The sequence below is a fragment of the Schistocerca serialis genome, chromosome 3 (assembly GCF_023864345.2).
Source record: "Schistocerca serialis cubense isolate TAMUIC-IGC-003099 chromosome 3, iqSchSeri2.2, whole genome shotgun sequence".
Classification (NCBI taxonomy): domain Eukaryota; kingdom Metazoa; phylum Arthropoda; class Insecta; order Orthoptera; family Acrididae; genus Schistocerca; species Schistocerca serialis.
Window position 1 is genome coordinate 787223828 of NC_064640.1, and position 20250 is coordinate 787244077.

A 20250-nucleotide genomic window follows, 5' to 3' on the forward strand; every position below is an offset into this window, starting at 1 on the left:
GTTATTACACGAAATGTTGCTTGTCTGTTAGCACCAACAACTCTACGCAATCGCCGCTGCTCTCGGTCGTTAAGTGAAGGCCGTCGGCCACTCCATTGTCAGTGGTGAGAAGTAATGCCTGAAATGTGGTATTCTCGGCACACTCTTTACGCTGTGGATCTCGAAATATTGAATTTCCCAACGATTTCCGAAATGGAATATCCCGCAAGTCTAGCTCCAAATACCATTCCGCGTTCGAAGTCTGTTAATTCCCGTCGTGCTCACATAATTACGCTGGAAACCTTTTCAAAGGAATCACACTCCCGCTAGTGCACCGCTCTTTTATACCTTGTGTATGGGATACTATCGCCATCCGTATACGTGCATATCGGTATCCCATGATTTATTGCCACCTCACTGTATATATACCATCCTTATGAGCGGACACTAGACCTCCGCGACTGTCAGATGGGCCAATAATATCTGTTTAAAACAGTTCCGCTTGCCTCCATGGTGAAGCTTTATATATATATGGCTCTGAGAACAATGGGACTTAACATCTGAGGTCATCAGTCCCCTAGAACTTAGAACTACTTAAACCTAACTAACCTAAGGACATCACACACATCCGTGCCCGAGGCAGGATTCGAACCTGCGACCGTAGCGGTCGCGCGGTTCCAGACTGAAGCGCCTAGAACCACTCGGCCACAACGGCCGGCCGAGCCTTTTATAGTGAGGCAGACGCCGCAAATAATATACACTTATCGGTTACCTGACGCAAGTGGCACACTGAAGGCTGATGTGTGGCAATACGTTATTAATACCTCGCAGAAATATTTTTCCGTTCTCTCGATCGCATATTCTTTCCTCTAGCAAAAGATACTAACACGTGTGACAGTTACGCTCAATCTGAGGTTCTCTCTAAAAAAAATTAGCGACATAAATGTACGAACTGAGGATCACTCAAAATCGGAACAACGTGCAGGAGTGGTCTTCGTTTGGCTAATAATTAAAATAAGCAAATGAAAATAATGCGTGGATTTAATGAACCAGAAATAACTACTGAAAAATGACAAAACCAAGGGATGAAAGTACAATATTGGCAGATTCCTTTTCAGCAATGCAGGGGAAGAGGGAGAGGTTAAAAACTCGTCAAGGTCATTAAAGATAGAGCACCAATCGAAAATGGGAAAGGATATGGAAAGGTAGATATGGGCTGTTTACACAAAAAAAGCACGCCTTGATGTGCTGTGGCGAAAGCAAGAAGAACTCTAATAAACTTTTAATTTCACTGTGAAAGATAAAGAAACTGCTGGTATACAAAAGGGCATGTCAGGGCTTAAGGTCAGTGGCAGTTTCATCAACTACAGCGTAGATACGCATTTCAATGCTGCAGTCTGCATTGTGATAGAGAAACCAGTCTGCTGCCACGCAGTGACCCCACCTGTCCTATTATCAGCCGTTACCCGAAGCAGATGCTCGTAGATTTATCAAACTAATGTAAATTTTTCGGCAATATCGAGTCGCGCAGAGGGTGACGGGAACAATACAAGCGCATGAACAATAGGCTGCTGACGTCACGCCGGAAGTGCGAGTGGCGCCTCGAGTGGCGTGCGATGGAAGCGAGAGGGTGGCGCCAGCTTTTGTCCGCGCTGCCCCCGCACCGCTGCCCCCGGCCCCAAACTGCCTGATATGACTAGTGAAGACAAACTACGACCGCCCTGGGAGCTAACTCTTCCGCAGATACGGGGTGAAAGACGGTCGGGGCAGGGGTGAGAGTTTGCGGCCACTGACAATAAGCATAAACTTCTGTTATGCTACTGCATTCAGTCACTATTTGCTATAATAACAATCTTCCGACGATAAAATGTCCTACGCAAACAGCTAATTGTTTGCCTTTAGCGGTGCTGAGCTGCTCTGATTAGCTGTGTAAGCAAAGAGCTGGCGACCTCAACTTTGAGCAGGCTGAACGTACATAGACCTTGAAACGTATCAAGTACGTGGCGTAGATCACGTCGCCTTTACTCGCGTGACGCGTTTAACGCTGTGTTGTCAACTTGTCGAGCTGCGTGCAAGTTTGTCTCACTAGAAAAAACCAAATAGGCGCATCTATTCTACATCCTAACAAAATATATCACGATAGATACGTAAAGTAACCTCTAACAATTGAAATGCTTGTGATGCAGTGGGATAGTGCGGGATGAATCACAAGAAAATCAGGCAGAAAAAATTCTATCGACATCAAAATACTTATAGTAAGGAGAATGTGACAAAGGCAAAATACAAATACTTCACTCTTTGCCATTCTAGAACGAAATGCGTGTATATGAAGCTGATATTCCAATGAGACAACCATGAGTGATCATGATAGATATATTAAAGTGACGAAATCAGATGACGGAGATAAATTACAGTTACGGTTCGTCTTGGCTCCATTGTTATTTCTCGTATAAATAATTATCTTCCACTTGCACCCTGGCAAGATTCATATCTTTTTTTCCCTAAATTATTATAGTCTGCACAATAGTCGTCTTACTGGAAGGCAGCTAAAGAAGTATTTGATAGCATCACGTAATGGTTCAAGGCAAATTTATAGTCAAGAATTAATAGCTATATTCCAGTGTGTTTCAAAAAACACACGACCAGCCACTACAATCTGCTCAAACGTTCAGTTCCTGAGATTACGAATCGCATATAAACTGGAACACTCCAAACCCGGTCTTAATGCACCATGTTACTATAGCTACATTTTCAGTCTTCATGAATTTAAAAAACAAAGAAATTAGTTTCTTTTGCAATTTAAACTCGCGAACGAGTTACAGGGACAAGTTTTTCGGAAGTTCTCATTGATTCGTAGATTGTATGTGCGCTTTTCAGAAATTAAAACGGGAGTGGGTTATAAAACACACTACACAGTTGTCTATGAACAGCATAATATTTTTACAACTTTGACGAAAGTATCTATTTATCAATTTCCTGAGTAAGCACGATTACTATACGAAAATTAATAGCGATCTTCACAAATACATAAACGTCTTAACACTGAATGCATTTCTAGACTGGCTGCTAGTTCCGATCTGCACGCTGCTGAGATAAGCATTACGTGATGTTCAAGTCACTTTCGACGGAAATGTGTGTCGTCGAGAGGAGAGGTGCTTCATTATGTTATAATTCAAGGCAATTACTTTTACTGATATAAAATTCTGTTTGATAAATTTTGGTAAAACATAAAGCTCAACCATGACCGCGTCTCAACCCGGTGGAGAAAATCTTCCTGAAGTGAGACGTAAATCTCTGGTCATCCATTCAAACGACTGAAACAACACAAAAATAACCATATTCACTTCGTTTTTCCTCCGTAATTCGTCGTATTTACACTCCTGTATTTATTTCATACACATCAGCTCTACCATAGCACAATTAAACTAACGCTTGTATCTCTGGGATTAATGAAGTTATGAGAACGTCTTGATCTTTGGTTCATGAACCTCTGATCAGTATTCTTCCAGGTAAAAAGATATTAAAAATAGCTTTAATGTGTCGGAAGTCACGTGTATCGTGACCAGACAGGGGGCAGTTGAGAGATCAGTAATGCAGGACGAGGAGTTTCAAACAGCCACAACTTGGAAGCAACTATACGTTGCTAACGTCGTGCAAATCTGACATGTGAATTACGACGCTTCTCACACGATAGCATAGATTTTTAGAACGGTTGGACAAATAATACGGTGTAAGATCTCCAGCCAGTTTGTTACGGTCCAACAACATCCGCCATACATACCCTTTTTTGTTTTCTCCTTTTAAGCAGAGGCTGATGCAGTAAAGTTAACCACTTTATTAACTGCTTTGGAACTCTGATGTTGAGTACCGAGCCCCCATGCAGTATCTCAACCCGCCAGGGATGGAGTATCTGGACGGAGGCTGCGCGAGCGACAACTCAACAGTGGCCCGAGCAGCACATAACCTATACATGTAGTTACCGAGCTGATGTTAATTCTTTATATGCCCCAGAGCGGGATAATAGACACTGATATAATCTGAATTTCACTTAAAGCCAGGTAGGTAGATATTAGGACGCGCAGTTATTGTAATTATGGTTTCAGAAAACAGACCCGAGTTATTTGTTCAGCAGTTCCTTGTATTTATTTTCCCACTTCAGTGGTTTCGAATGACTGTGTGGTGATTTATTTTCCAGTAGCTGAGTACCTGTGCGAGGTGCCGGGGCTAGCAGTGTATTTAACACTAAATTCTAGAATCTACATATGTAAATGATGCTCTAAGCCCCCCCCCCCCTATTCTAACTCCGACTTTTGCTGTTGCACAAGGATTAAAAAATATACGCGAACTGACTGTAATCAACCCTGCAAGTGGAGTAGAAAAGAGTTTGGCACCTGCAATAATTTAATTTGATAAATAAGTTAAATAAAGGAAGGTTTCATTAACGTAGTGAGAAATGATGGGTTGCTCTACCGATTAAGAGAATGAAAGTTCTGTCCAAAATAACAATATGATTTATTAAGACTAAACACAAAATAATAAACAAAAACACATGAAACATTTATAATACATCAAATTGGCTCAAATTGGATACTCAAACAAGCGCTGTGAAGGTGAAGTTGTCCCTAAACTAGATTGTGAGGTTTATGACGAAGTGGTACGTGGAGCCAATTCCTTGCCACTCAAATCTTAAGAGAGACACACAGCTAACCCAACATTAATTGCTGCTACTCAAGACGGAACAAAGTTAGAAAAAGACGAACAGGCGCGCTCTGCTGAGCTCTGATTATCACCTAGGAAAATCCCTATCTGCCGGTGCTGCGGACATACATTACCAAACTGTCTTCTTAACTGCTAGAACGCGATCTGGCGTACCGGAGGCGATGGCTGGTTGCTTCGACGTCCTCGACCGAAAAGCGAGAGCCGACTATCTAGAGCACCCGTACAGGCCGAACACACAACATTCCCGCCCCCACGACAGTGGCCGTGGTTAAACGTTCCAATCAGCAACTCGAAAACCGGCGGAAAATTCCACTCCATTGCTGGAGCACTACCATTCCACCAATGGAGATTCTTGGCGCCAATTTCTGCGCTGATTTTGCTACGTCACGGAGCTATGCCCTGAGCAAGCCAATCACAGTTACTATTTTGCAGAAAGCGCGGGAATTTTCCCGCCACAACTGCCTGGGTACACAAGTCATTCCCACGCCTCGCTGGTAGCCCGCCAGAAAGTGTTTTCGCTAAGATTCTGCGAAGTAACGGAACTTCTAGCCCAGCCGCTACTTCAGACCCCTCTGGGCGTGTCTTTTGACAATGTTGGCGTCTGCAAAGCATTCACTCGACTTCCTCACACCCGTCGGCTTAACCCTCTCTCACGATCAGCAGAGCCCGCCTGTCACCGGACCACCCGGGTGACGAGAGACGCTGCGTGGGAAGTCCGCGTGTGAAGGAATAGCGACTTTTCACAGCATGCAATTAGAGAGGAAAATCGTAAGATAGAAATATGAGAGGGGGCTCATGCCACCTCTCACCTGGAATTGCCTGGTATGCATTTATTCCAGTGTTCTATTAGTCCCTCTCCTCCTCTCCCTATCCATCCCCCCCCCTCCCCTCTTATCTGTGCCTATCTTCTCCTATCACCCCCCCCCCTGTCCATCTCCTCGTCCTCCCTTCTCTTTCCACGTTATCAAACTAAGCCAAATAGGAGGCTGGTGGTTATTATCCCAATTACCCCATTGTCCGTACAGTATTTCTTTCCAGACTGTAGCTAATTTGTGTTCCAAATTTTATTGAAGTCGTGCCAGGGATTTATGATCCGCTTTTCATCCGTGGCTTTGCCCACATACACATATGTCAAATATATTTCGCACATATTCCACATTTGTCTGTTTACATAAGTCTCCTGTATGCCTAGCGAATTTCACCCTGCGGTTGCATTTACACGCAGGTCAATGTTTATGACATCGTATTTCGTGAACCATGTGCTGTACAACGATATAACTTTGCAAGTACATCCTGTGGTATGCGTGCCTACTTTCTGGGAAATGTGTTGCGAAAAGAATTAGAAGTAAAGAAGTAATAAATTTAAACGTCATACTTCATATGAAAGTTTTACTGTATGAACAGCAAAAATGAAGTAAGCGATAAACTTTTTTTTTCCTTCCATCATTTTGTGGGAGCCAGCGAGAAAAAGCGTCGTAAAGGTTTGAAATTATGTTTAAAGTTTATTGTAAGTTTCGAAGAGCTCTCATTCTCAAGTACTGGATGACTCGAGAATTGGTAGTTTTGCGTCGTGGACTACACTGCGTTTTCACGCCCACCCCTTTGATAGACGAGTGGTCCTTACCAGCCCCCTCCCCCCGTCCCCCACAGTGATTCTAGACAGTAAATGATATGTATACCAAGTTTGTTTGAAATAGGTCCAGTGGTTTAGGAAGGCATATGGACCATACATACATACAACCATACTTAAAACTAAACTCTGTCCGAACAGGCCATGAACGCCCAACGGTACCGACCGGCTACCGTGTCATCCTCAGCTGATAAGCGTCACTGGATGCGGATACGAAGGGTTATGTGATTAGCACATCGCTCTCCCGGCCGTATGTCGGTTTACGAGGAACCGCTACTTCTCAATCAAGTAGCTCCTCAGTTTGCCTCACAAGGGCTGAGTGCACCCTGTTTGCCAATTTGCCAACAGCGCTCCGCAGGCCGGATGGTCACCCATCCAAGTGCTAGCCCAGCCCGACAGCGCTTAACTTCGGTGATCTGACGGGAATCGGTGTTACCACTGCGGCAAGGCCGTTGGCCAATATACATACGTACATCCATTTTTATAGATTTACCACAATTCAGTATAATTGATTGTTTTGTTAATCAAAGATTCGCATTCTGCTGGAGTGAGGAAAACTGTTTACTCTCTGAAGTTACACCGAGTAGTCTTTACACTATTTTATGTCCAGATTGGCCTAACTTTGATCATTAAATGATGTACGTGAGAAAAGGCAGTTAGGTGCCACTTAGAGCCCCAGTGAGTGTCTACGTAGTGGATCCGATGATACAACCGAGAATTCTGATGCTAGTTCCCTTCTTACGGTCGGTTCATCTGAGCCAGATCAGCAGTACATTATACAGGATGGGAGCCCTTGCGAACTAGAGGGTCAGCTTTATCAGCTAAACTCAATGGCTCAGGCCATTAAATATGAAACCCGACACAACTTTAGTAATGGACAGTCGCATCATCTGAGCGGTCAAAAGTCATGTTCGATCACTTTGCTACGCCATAGTGCAACTACTGCCTCATAGGCATATTCTGTTGGCAATGTACGTTAGCCTGGTGAAACTGACCTCTGGCGTGTGCTGAAGTTAGGATAGTATTTCAGTGCCGACATCATCTCTCTGGAAACAATCCCCACATTTTAGCAGTTAGGACAATCAGTGATGCGCCTATCATTCATCAACTAATGCAGCCTAACTTCCTTGCTGAAACATAACCTACGAAGGACCTCACCGTCACTGTAGCACAGATTAAAGCGGGATTGATCGAGAAATATAGGGTGGGGAGTGTGCGGGTCACGTATTCGCAGTGTGAGCACATTAAATGTAATGGCGGAACAGTCCAGAGCTCCGTCGTCTGTCTAGTATAACAATCAAAGTCACGAGGCAAACTCGTCACGTGGCAATGCTGCATCACGAAAGTTACCATACCCTTCCCCAGGCCAACAGCGCCGTACGTCCAACCATCCACTGTATGAAGAGCACAGCGCAGCACCGTCCCCGCTTTCACAAGGCACGGCAACGCCGTTCCAAAATTGGATCATCAGTAACATTTAGTCGTCGTTACTGATGGAAACAAACGATTTGGGTAACATCACGGAAACTCGTTTTTTCCCTAGTACATTACCTAGTTATGCTTTTGAGTACGCAAAAATTCAGAATGATCACCGCAACCTTGTTTTCCCTAAAATTTAAAAAAAAAATGGTTCAAATGGCTCTGAGCACTATGCGACTTAACTTCTGAGGTCATCAGTCGCCTAGAACTTAGAACTAATTAAACCTAACTAACCTAAGGACATCACACACATCCATGCCCGAGGCAGGATTCGAACCTGCGACCGTAGCAGTCCCGCGGTTCCGGACTGAGCGCCTAGAACCGCTAGACCACCGCGGCCGGCCCTAAAATTTTAAATAATCCTAGAATTGACAGGTGGCCTGGTTCTAGTAGAAAGAACCCTGCCTGATGTAGAGCCATACCGAATCACATTATCGCTTACGACAGGGAAATACTGTCGCTAGGTGACCGAAAAGAAATGCAGAAAGAATTTCTATCCCATCACAGATAGCTCTCTTTACATGTAGATAAATCGATACAGTGCTTCAAACAGAGAGAAGGAACCCCATAGAATCCTATTACAAGATTAGTGCTGAACATGTGGAACATACTACTTTAAGTATTTAGGAGTAATGAAATTTTATGGCAGAATAAAACTATACACCTGCCCGAAGCTCGAATCTGGAAAGTCGCCTTTCACGGACAACGCCCTTACCGAGTGAACTGTACAGGTACAACTCTCAGCCTTACTTCTGGCGTACCTCTCTCCCACTTTCCCAACTTCGCATTAGCTCTCGTGCATATTTTGCGGGACTAGAACTCCTGGAAGGAAGGGTACTGCGGAGAAACGGGTTAACCACAGGCTAAAGGACTGTTTCCAGGATGAATCTGTCGCCCTGTAGTGAAGGGTATACAAGATTCCGGGTTAGTGTTGTCTGAATGCCTTCCTAAAACAGTAGGGAGAGGTATACGCCTAGTTCATCCAGTGCGTCACGTGATGAATTAGCCACGTATGTCTCCGCATATTCCGACGTTTACCTACATCATTTATGCTAAATGTTTCGTATTTTACACTATTTTATTAACAATTAAGATGCCATGAGCGACAAATGTGTTTTAATGATACAGTTTACTATCAATAAACGCATAAAATTTTATTATCTTAACAACAATATTTCATAAATAATTAAGTGCTGACGCTGTGATACCTACGCCGAGAGGTTCAAAACAAAAGTAATGGCCTTAGATCAAATAAAGCTAAGGAAATTGGATCTGATAAATGACTCTTCTGACTACAGTGTTATTAAATGTATTACTTCCGAAAGCTATTTCAGCTAGTTTTCCAGTCTTAAATTATAACTCATTATTAAGTGTGTCAACGCATATTCATTCGTCTTGAAAAGGCATCGTCCTCTTCTCAACTATGTTTACATATTTCTAATGCATAACAGAACTGGACTACTTCTATACCGAAGAGGTAGCACTAAAGCTGAGGAGTGTAGGGTATATTCACTTTACTGCGGGAAGCAGTTGCAGAGTTTTCAACCTGTAAGATGCACTTACGGTAGGCCAGGCAGTAAAGATGACAGGCAGTGCAGGCTCTCGCCACGTGAATGTTCATTTCCTTTACCAGCAGTACGACTCCACAATGATGGCTGTGTGCTTCAGTGCTCCTGGGAAGCTCCAGGTTTTTGGCGTTGCCGCCAGCGCTAACCTAACGTGACAGCGTTTTGCGACAATCTGTCAGTTGAAGTGAACTTCCTTGTGCGCGCCAGTCATCGGATTCTGAAAATAATTCAAAATAAAAACTGAGTGCTGTGTTAGTCTGACAAAGTACAGAAGACTCACTCGGCCCCTGAGCATCTTCCCACTGCCAAGTGAACTTTGATTTCATGGCGATTCATTCATATATTCAGGGTGTGAAGCAGTACTTAAGAAAATGTAGTGTCAGTTTCGCGACAGGCTATTCCTACTTTTTGTTGGTTTACACTGTGTTTTGATTTTTTTCGTCATTGTTGATCCTAATCTGCTCGGCACAAACAAATATTGCATTATGAAGCTGAACGTGCATGAAAAAAACTAAGTTTTTGTGTAAAAGTTGCCACGCAAAAATTTCTTATTGTCGAACTAAATTAAATACAAAAATTAATATAATAATAAAAATTTCTTGATAAGAGTGCCTTCTATTTTGACGATAAATACAAGGGCGTGCTGGAAAGCAATGCCTCGTAACTTTTTATGTGGAATCTCGGAAGGAAACCTTTTTAAATAAAACAAACATTATTAACGTACTACATCATCTTTACATCTACATCAACATTTATACTCCGCAAGCCACCCAACGGTGTGTGGCGGAGGGCACTTTACGTGCCACTGTCATTACCTCCCTTTCCTGTTCCAGTCGCGTATGGTTCGCGGGAAGAACGACTGCCTGAAAGCCTCCGTGCGCGCTCTAATCTCTCTAATTTTACATTCGTGATCTCCTCGGGAGGTATAAGTAGGGGGAAGCAATATATTCGATACCTCATCCAGAAACGCACCCTCTCGAAACCTGGACAGCAAGCTACACCGCGATGCAGAGCGCCTCTCTTGCAGAGTCTGCCACTTGAGTTTCTGAAACATCTTCGTAATGCTATCTCGGTTACCAAATAACCCTGTGACGAAAAGCGCCGCTCTTCTTTGGATCTTCTCTATCTCCTCCGTCAACCCGATCTGGTACGGATCCCACACTGATGAGCAATACTCAAGTATAGGTCGAACGAGTGTTTTGTAAGCCACCTCCTTTGTTGATGGACTACATTTTCTAAGCACTCTCCCAATGAATCTCAACCTGGTACCCGCCTTACAACAATTAATTTTATATGATCATTCCACTTAAAATCGTTCCGCATGCATACTCCCAGATATTTTACAGAAGTAGCTGCTACCAGTGTTTGTTCCGCTATCATATAATCATACAATAAAGGATCCTTCTTTCTATGTATTCGCAATACATTACATTTGTCTATGTTAAGGGACAGTTGCCACTCCCTGCACCAAGTGCCTATCCGCTGCAGATCTTCCTGCATTTCGCTACAATTTTCTAATGCTGCAACTTCTCTGTATACTACAGCATCATCCGCGAAAAGCCGCATGGAACTTCCGACACTATCTACTACGTCATTTATATATATTGTGAAAAGCAATGGTCCCATAACACTCCCCTGTGGCACGCCAGAGGTTACTTTAACGTCTGTAGACGTCTCTCCATTGATAACAACATGCTGTGTTCTGTTTGCTAAAAACTCTTCAATCCAGCCACACAGCTGGTCTGATATCCCGTAGGCTCTTACTTTGTTTATCAGGCGACAGTGCGGAACTGTATCGAACGCCTTCCGGAAGTCAAGAAAAATAGCATCTACCTGGGAGCCTGTATCTAACATTTTCTGGGTCTCATGAACAAATAAGGCGAGTTGGGTCTCATACGATCGCTGTTTCCGGAATCCATGTTGATTCCTACATAGTAGATACTGGGTTTCCAAAAACGACATGATACTCGAGCAAAAAACATGTTCTAAAATTCTACAACAGATCGACGTCAGAGATATAGGTCTATAGTTTTGCGCATCTGCTCGAAGACCCTTCTTGAAGACTGGGACTACCTGTGCTCTTTTCCTATCATTTGGAACCCTCCGTTCCTCTAGAGACTTGCGGTACACGGCTGTTAGAAGGGGGGCAAGTTCTTTCGCGTACTCTGTGTAGAATCGAATTGGTATCCCGTCAGGTCCAGTGGACTTTCCTCTATTGAGTGATTCCAGTTGCTTTTCTATTCCTTGGACACTTATTTCGATGTCAGCCATTTTTTCGTTTGTGCGAGGATTTAGAGAAGGAACTGCAGTGCGGTCTTCCTCTGTGAAACAGCTCTGGAAAAAGGTGTTTAGTATTTCAGCTTTACGCGTGTCATCCTCTGTTTCAATGCCATCATCATCCCGGAGTGTCTGGATATGCTGTTTCGAGCCACTTACTGATTTAACGTAAGACCAGAACTTCCTAGGATTTTCTGTCAAGTCGGTACATAGAATTTTACTTTCGAATTCACTGAACGCTTCACGCATAGCCCTCCTTACGCTAACTTTGACATCGTTCATGTCTATATATTTGCAGCCCTCTCCGATAGAGGGCTATGTATTATAGTGTGCAACACGGTTGGTTGTAACGTAGTTACGTCAATGCTTGAGGAAGAACGTGCTGTAGTCACGTTTCGAATTCGAAGAGCTCGTCTACACGTGGCGTACCCTCTCGTTCAGCATGACAATGTCAGACCACACACGAGCGCTGCGACATGTGAAGTATTCCAACGCCTTGAGTTCACGGTCACTGATCATCCTCCATACGAGCCCGATTTGGCCCCATACGATTTTCGCCTGTTTCCAAAACTTAAAGAACACATTCGAGGACCTCACTTCGATAGTTGTCAAGCTATGCAAGCTGAGATAATGATGTGGCTCCGTCAACAAATTCAAACATTCTACAGTGAAAGTGTTTACAAACTGGTCTCTCTCTGGGATAAATGTACTCGTGAGCAACGTAACTATGTTGGGAAATAAATACGTAGACATGAAGAATGAAGACGTCGAAAGTTAATAACGTTTGCTTTAAGAGCTTTCAAATAAAAAAAATCCGAGGCATTATTTTTCAGCACTCTCTTTCATCTCTGTGTACGCCAGTGAATTGTACAGACAGCTTTCTTGCTCATTAGAAAATGTCTTCAGAGCATCTCCCCAGAAATAGTTACCTGCTGTTACACAGTCCATACTGTTCTGTAAAAATTAAGACAGCACGGCGTATACGGAAATAAAAAGGCACTTTGGTGAGAAGCCACTTCGTTCACTCTGGAGCACAATACTCTCTCTGGTAATACGTGACGTGTCAGAGACCCTTCTAAGGTAAACTCTTCCTACGAATATCTTTACGGTCTTACCAAATCTCCCTCTCGTACCACGGTTTTGTAACAGAAGCAAAAGTCATGCGAAATTATGCCCTGTAGATCGTAATGTTTCAAGTTTGCGAACAGTGAGCTCTGTATGCAGTGATCAGCGACCAAGTTGTTTAGTTTTGAATGAAAGTCCTTCCGGCGATGAAGTCGTTAGATCCATGGTTCACTGAAGATAATTTTGTTAAGCGATAGGCTGCTTTTTTAGTGTATCCATAATATTTCTCTTTGTGTCACTCGTTTCCTGGACAAAACCACAGAAAATATAACCGAAACTAAAGTCAAGCCTCTCAAGTACAGACGTTTTTCGTAATTTAACTTTACGGCACAACACTCTTGTAGTCAGATAAAAAGTTGTACGAATAGACAACAGTGCCTACTGACAACTGTTCAATAATTTTTGTGAACTGTTATTCTAGGTAAACACTGTAGAGGTGCACAGTAGCCTGCTCCCAAGTAACTCGTTACTGGGTGTCTCAGGGTCGATTTTCACCTAGACTAGATATTCACCGACGGCGGAAATTTACCTTTACCGCTTCTTTCCAGGTGTCAGTCTCTAGCGAGCCGTAGCAAATAAGATTTTCCTCTCCGTCCCGTTGGTTGACAGCCGACCGATCTGTGCAGTGCAGACTGATGTCACGTACACATCCTCTATGTCTCTCGCTGCAGAGGAAAATTGTAACTGACAATATTCCATGGCTCGAGTCATCCCCAAAGCTTTTCGGCCACGAAATTATGCAAGCTCAAGGAGGAACCTGTGTTACAAGAGGGGATTTTAAGTCACGTGGAATGGAATTGACAACTCAAGCCTAGCTGAAGAAACCTGGCTGTAGGAAACAAAAAGCTCTCTTACCTCTATCGTCGCTCCACGGCGCCCGGCTGAGTATCAACAACAGGCGCGTCTGAAACGACGAAAATATAAAGCTGTCTATCGCAGTAGCCTTTCTTGCCAAGGGCTGAAGTGCCAGCCTGTATGAGAAACACTGCCACCTTTCGCAATCTAAGATGAAACTATCACGTAATTCTCGTTAACTCTGACTTCCACATAAGGCTTACAAGAGTGATAAATTAGATGATTTACTTCCGTCACTTCCGCTCTTGTGATGTAAACCATCAAGGCACCGTTTGAAACTATCATCTTTGTGCCGTGGAAGAGAGAGCATGTAGCATATATGCACTTTATCAGACAAACAAATGAGAGGTTATTTATTTTTACACCCTGAAAAATTACTGTAAACTTCCTAGAAGAGTATGCCAAATATCAAAGCCGCTTCCTGTTCCACTCACAGATGAACCGTAGGAGGAGAGACTGCTTATCTGCTTTTACGCTACTGAATAGGTAGGTTTAAGACTGAATAGATTCGTAGAGCCGCGCGGAGTGGCCGCGCGGTTTGAGACGCCTTGTCAAGGATTGCGAGGCCCCTCCCGTCGGAGGTTCAAAAAATGGCTCTGATCACTATGGGACTTAACATCTATGTTCATCAGTCCCTAACATCTATGTTCATCAGTCCCCTAGAACTTAGAACTACTTAAGCCTAACTAACCTAAGGACACTGTGGTGTCACCGCCAGACACCACACTTGCTAGGTGGTAGCTTAAATCGGCCGCGGTCCATTTAGTACATGTCGGACCCGCGTGTCGCCACTGTGTGATCGCAGACCGAGCGCCACCACAAGGCAGGTCTCGAGATACGGAATAGCACTCGCCCCAGTTGTACGACGACTTTGCTAGCGACTACACTGACGAAGCCTTTCTCTCATTTGCCGAGAGACAGTTAGAATAGCCTTCAGCTAAGTCCATAGCTACGACCTAGCAAGGCGCCATTAGCCTTACATAGTTTGATAGTTATCGTATGAAATGTCTCATCAAGAACGTTGTAAACCAACAAGGATAGATAAAAGTTAAGTATTCGAGGAGCTGCATACTTTTCTTATTAGAATTCACTACTTATCCTGTTCCAGAATTCACGCCCGTCTGCGTTAGATAGCGTGCATTTCGGCCTCCTCTATCTACAAGGTGTTGGCACATTTGCCAACACATCAGACACCATACACATCCATGCCCGAGGCAGGATTCGAACCTGCGACCGTAGCAGTCGCGCGGTTCCGGACTGAGCGTCTAGAACCGCGAGACCACCGCGGCCGACGTCGGGGGTTCGAGTCCTCCCTCGGGCATGGGTGTGTGTGTTGTTCTTAGTATAAGTTAGTTTAAGTAGTATGTAAGTCTAGGGACCGATGACCTCAGCAGTTTGGTCCCTTAAGAATTCACACACATCTCAACATTTAGATTCGTAGAGCCTACGCTGAAAACAGTTTCTTTAATTTCTACACGCAGATTCTCGTGAAAAATTTGTTATCTCTCTTTGACTATGGGCCAGCTTAGATGTTTGCGACACTCTCACGGGAGTCAAGGAAAGGCTCTCATCAGTTTTCTGACTGCTCATCTTGGTACATGACATAAAAATAAAAACCAACCACTGACCGTACCTCGTTCATAAACAAACAGCACTTGTTTCACAATGTTATCAACGAAACTAAGCCGCCCATGCTGCACCCATAAGTGAACCAATAAGATCATTCTGGGCATTATTACAAGATACCTGAATGACGTTGCTGACTCCAGTTGTGATTAAATTACGAGGGGTTTTCAACAAGTAATGCGACACATTTTTTTCTGTTAAAAAATGTTCAAATGTGTGTGAAATCTTATGGGACTTAACTGCTAAGGTCATCAGTCCCTAAGCTTACTCACTACTTAACCTAAATTATCGTAAGGACAAACACACACCCATGCCCGAGGGAGGACTCGAACCTCCGCCGCGACCAGCCGCATAGTCCATGACTGCACCGCCCTAGACCGCTCGGCTAATCCCGCGCGGCCTTTTTTTCTGAAAGCAGGTTGATTTTATTCAGGATTCCAATACAACATATGATTCCCCATTCTTTTGGCTACAAAACCCTATTTTTCAACATAATATCCCTTCAATGCGACGACTTTACGCCATTTTATTGTGATGGTCTGTATGCCATCTTGGTATCATTCTACTGCATCAATAACCTCCACTGATCAACGTACTGCTTCCCGAGGGGTGCGTCCTTCATTGGGTCAAACAGATGGACGTCGGTAAGCGCGAGATTTCGGCTGTTGGGGTGGATGAGGAAGAGCAGTGCAATAAAGTGTTCTGAGCTCCTCTTGGGTGCGCTGACTTCTCAGACGTCCAGCTGAGTAGCGAGGTGTTTGTCATCCGTCGATCACCTCGAATTATGGTTTAAAAAATGGTTCAAATGGCTCTGAGCACTATGGGACTTAACTTCTGAGGTCATCAGTCCCCTAGAACTTAGAACTACTTAAACCTAACTAACCTAATGACATCACACACATCCATGCCCGAGGCAGGATCCGAACCTGCGACCGTAGCGGTCTCGCGGTTCCAGACTGTAGCGCCTAGAACCGCACGGCGAATGAGTGTCTCCTTACGCTCCATCACTGCAGGCGTCGCAACTGTGTCCGGCCGGCCGGCAAGTGGAAAAGCGGACAAGTTTCTGTGACCTTGCGATGATGACCGACGCTTCTCCCAACCACATTCCGTGCTTTTGGTCACTGTCAGGTCTCCGTAGACGTTCTATAAACGCCTATAAATACTTCCGATGCTCTGGGTTTCCGGCAAGAGAAACACAGTGACAACAATCTGCTTGGAATGAACTTCCGTTACAGACGACATTTTGAAGGCTACGTATAGAGCCGCACCTGTTGTAAGTCATGTACTGTAGGAGCTGAAGACGGGATATTCCACGGTGTTCCACAACAATTTCACCTTTTTTTTTTTTCAACCGAAATTCGCGAGGAAAAACATATGTTGCATTATTTACAGAACGCCTATCCCATATAAACCAAAGTTTTCACATTTCGTACGTTTCACAACTTCATCTCTACCTACATTTTATATGTAGCTGCAAGTCGCTACCTTCGCGTAGTAGTAGTAGTAGTAGTAGTAGATGTTTTCATGATCTGAGCAGATAAGATTAAAATTTCTAGTGGGTGAGGCTTCTACGGAACTAGGACATTTGTAAAATCTCTAAGAACGCAAATATAGACATCAAAAAAAGTTTTGCATCATCCCGGTTCCCAGAACTCCTGAAGATAGACGTTGACTGTGGATATTGTATCACAGACACAGTCCCAGTCCCTTTGACTGTTCAGACCCTCCCAAAGATGTAAACAACCATGCATGAGCAGCGCCTATTAGACGGAGGGGGTTCGACAGTCGATCAGTTCCAGTCATTCCATCTGGAAGGAGGTACACGGCTCATGTTATCTGTAGTTCAACCAAGCCCAGACGGTCACTTCCGCGGTTCGATAGAGTCCACATTGTTATTTTGTGATAGGAAGGGCTCTCAACAAAGAAAGTGTCCAGGCGTCTCGGAGTGAACCAAAGCGATGTTGTTCGGACATGGAGGAGATACAGAGAGACAGGAGCTGTCGATGACATGCCTCGCTTAGGCCGCCCAAGTGCTACTACTGAAGTGGATGACCGCTGCCTAAGGATTATGGCTCGGGGGAGCGCTGACAGCAACGCCACCATGTTGAACAATGCTTTTCGTGCAGCCACAGGACATCGTGTTACGACTTAAACTGTGCGCAGTAGGCTGCATGATGCGCAACTTCACTCCCGACGTCCATGGCGATGTCCATCTTTGCAACCACGACACCATACATGGCGGTACAGATGGGCCCAACAACATGCCGAATGGACCGCTCAGGACTGTCATCATGTTCTCTTCACCGATGATTATCGCATATGCCTTCAACCAGACAATCGGAGACGTGTTAGGAGGCAACCCGATCAGGCTAAACGCCTTAGACACACTGTCTAGCGAATGCAGTAAGGCGGAGGTTCCCTGCTGTTTTGGGGTGGCATTATGTATGACCGACGTACGCCGCTGGTGGTCATGGAATGCGCCGTAACGGCTGTACGATACGTGAATGCCATAATCCGACCGATAGTGTAACCATATCGGCAGCATATTGGCGAGGCATTCGTCTTCATGGACGACAATTCGCACCCCCGTCGTGCACATCTTGTGAGTGACTTCCTTCAGGATAACGACATCGCTCGACTGGAGTGGCCAGCATGTTATCCAGACATGAACCCCATCGGACATGCCTGGGATAGATTGAAAAGGGCTGTTTATGGGCGACGTGACCCACCAACCACTCTGAGGGATCTACGCCGAATCGCCGTTATGGAGTGGGACAATCTGAACCAAAAGTGCCTTGATAAACTTATGGATAGTATGCCACGGCGAATACAGGCATGCATCAATGCAAGAGGAAGTGCTACTGGATATTAGAGGTACCGGTGCGTACAGTAATCTGGACCACCAGATTGCAGTTGTACAACATGCAATGTGTGGTTTTCATGAGCAATAAAAAGGTCGGAAATGATTTTTATGTTGATCTCTATTCCACTTTTCTGTACAGGTTCCGGTACTCTCGAAACCGAGGCGATGCAAAATATTTTTTGATGGTGTAATTAAAATATAAGTAATATGACAAAGGAGCGTAAGATGACATACTACTGAGTCGCTGACGGTTACTTCCCCAACTGGTGAAAGGAGTGAGAAACAAAAGGTTTTTACGGCGTGTATTACAAGTCAAAACATTTTAGTGACATTTCGCACACTTCAAGTTAGCTTCACCACAGAAGAATGACCCTTTAACTTCTTACCCGGGCTCTATTCGCATGCCGATAAGAAGAAATCACACTGTTTACGAAGCAGCAATTGCGCATAAGCGCTACATAATAAAATGGGAAATTTTTAAGAAGAAAGGTTAACGGGAAACGATTTTTATATATTGTAAGCAATTTCAGGATGCTTAAAATGTGGATGTGGTCACTGTCACGTAAACACGTCATATAAATGGCCTACAGCAGAACACGTCATCTAAGTATCCCAGAGTAACAAGGCGTGGAGATATACAACAGCACTATCTTATGAGCTCACTCGTGGGTGAATGGGGGCAACGCGCTCCAATTCATTCCCAGAGTATCGGACATTGCACTTAACCTTCGACAATGTGTTTACAAAACACTCGAATAAACGATTCTTTGACTGTGTAAATATGTGGGCTCCGTATCAAGTTAGGTTAATAATGGGCATAGAAAGCACAGAAAGAGATTTGTGTGTTTAACCTTTAGAAACTGTCACAAAATGCTGATAATCCGAGAATTAAGACGTAGATTATTTCACAAAACAGGAAGTAAAGAACAAGAAAAATACGATTCAAATGAAAAGTAGAGGAATATCCTGAAGCCTCCGACTTTTCTCCTGCGCATGATTGATGGCGGTAAGATCAGATACGGCTCTTGCAAAGATACAAACGCAGTGGATGTTACACCGTTCGTCCACGAACGCAACCAAAACAGTTAATACACTCTCCGCTGAAATACTCCCAAGCTTATAAAATATGTGAATGTAAATACTTTTCAAGAAACAAAATGTAGCAATTCATATGCTGACAACCATTTCAGAATAACTAACTTTCGAATGATGACGTGGCTGTCTCACAACAGTTTGATACATCTTATTCTTACATAATGTCAACTGTTTCTTGTTCCAAAATTAGCCCTTGTAGTAAATTAGTGTCACCCATGCAGCTCTCGTAGGGAACGCAGTGAGCTGGGCCTGAACAAAACGGTTGGTGTGGCGTTTCGTGTGACCGATACGAATTCGTTTTGGTTGCAGTTGTACCCTTCCTTATAAAGGGAGATGGGGTGGATCTCGGGCGGCGCAAACACTGAATTACATAACGTGAAATGTCAGGAGTCAGTTTCCACAAGCAATTTTTGTGTAGCAAGTAACGTGGCCACTGCAGCAGTCAAATTACACCATATGACTTCCTCGCCAACCATTTAAATATTTGGTCCCCGATGCCGGCCGCTGGTGGCCGAGCGGTTCTAGGCGCTTCAGTCTGGAACCGCGCGACCGCTACGGTCGCAGGTTCGAATCCTGCCTCGGGCATGGATGTGTGTGATGTCCTTAGGTTAGTTAGGTTTAAGTAGTTCTAAGTTCTAGGGGACTGATGACCTGAGATGTTAAGTCCCATAGTGCTCAGAGCCATTTGAACCATTTTTTTGGTCCCCGAATTTCTATTGTGGACTGACACCGTCGGATTAGGTCCTGGAATCTCAATTGTGGACTAACATTGAAGATGTTCTTGTGAAGGTAAGTCAGTGTTATTCCATTCATATCGACGTACAGTGTATCCCAAATAGGAGTTACCCGGACGAGTGGATACGATTAGATACGATTCGATGTAAATGTATGTATATAACTACACCCCATGACGCGCACCCCACGTGATCCACACCGGCTGAGAGCGTAGTGCGGGGTGTGTCATTGTGAGTGGAGCAGTGCAAAGGGAACGATGGTACTCACACTGGAGCAGGGTGTGTTCGTTGTTAAACGTC

General features: G+C 44.2%; 1 protein-coding gene and 1 pseudogene across 1 annotated transcript in view; both read right to left on the reverse strand.

Moving 5' to 3' along the window:
* The window catches only part of LOC126470633 (cAMP-specific 3',5'-cyclic phosphodiesterase-like), a 929897-nt gene that overhangs the window by 673177 nt on the left and 236470 nt on the right, over nt 1-20250 (reverse strand). The gene's annotated exons all lie outside the window — the stretch shown is intronic.
* On the reverse strand, nt 6668-6785 carry LOC126472189 (5S ribosomal RNA; annotated as a pseudogene).